This window comes from Sinocyclocheilus grahami, unplaced genomic scaffold, assembly GCF_001515645.1.
Source record: "Sinocyclocheilus grahami isolate Dianchi unplaced genomic scaffold, SAMN03320097.WGS_v1.1 scaffold1055.1, whole genome shotgun sequence".
NCBI classification, from domain to species: Eukaryota; Metazoa; Chordata; class Actinopteri; order Cypriniformes; family Cyprinidae; genus Sinocyclocheilus; species Sinocyclocheilus grahami.
This window is the reverse complement of record NW_015506234.1, coordinates 356,826-357,361: the sequence shown is the minus strand read 5'-3', so window position 1 is coordinate 357,361 and position 536 is coordinate 356,826. Positions and strand designations below refer to the sequence as shown.

Here is a 536-nt window from a genome sequence, read left to right as displayed (position 1 = left end):
GATTTTGCAGGCTTTGCTTGTCTTATGTAAATAAAGTATCCATTATATATGCAAATACAAGAAGGGGAGGCTGAGAGTTCACTGCTAATGAGTATTGTGTATCGCTGCCATCTGTAAAAGCTGCATCTACTAAACCACCAGCTGACCTGCGATCAGTGCATCTGCATTCACCACACTTCCCACTTACTACATAACACTTCCCAAATCTTTTGTACTTAAAACACAGATTTTCCATGTACATTTTGAGGCATATTGAGGTTTCTGTCTGCAACCGATCGAGAATGACATGTCACCCTTATTATACTGACCTATTTGCAGTTTTGTTTGGTTAACTTTTCAGGTCACCATTCATCCTTCCTCTATTCCTGTTGGCTGGCTTTCACATTTACAGCCAGTTGACTCCTCGTGGCCCTTGTGGTCTGTGTAATTTCAAGCTATTTACATCATGGTTATTCCATATTACTTCATTCTCAGCTTTGGTTTTGTGGTCTTGATTCTGTGGATACAATCTGTTCTGCCAGGAAGATGTTGTGGAG

The 536-nt window shown here is 40.5% G+C and overlaps 1 protein-coding gene across 1 annotated transcript in view; it reads left to right on the top strand.

The window, feature by feature from the left end:
* Positions 1–536, top strand: part of LOC107566197 (uncharacterized protein C8orf34 homolog) — a 119,788-nt gene that overhangs the window by 55,224 nt on the left and 64,028 nt on the right. The window lies entirely within an intron of this gene.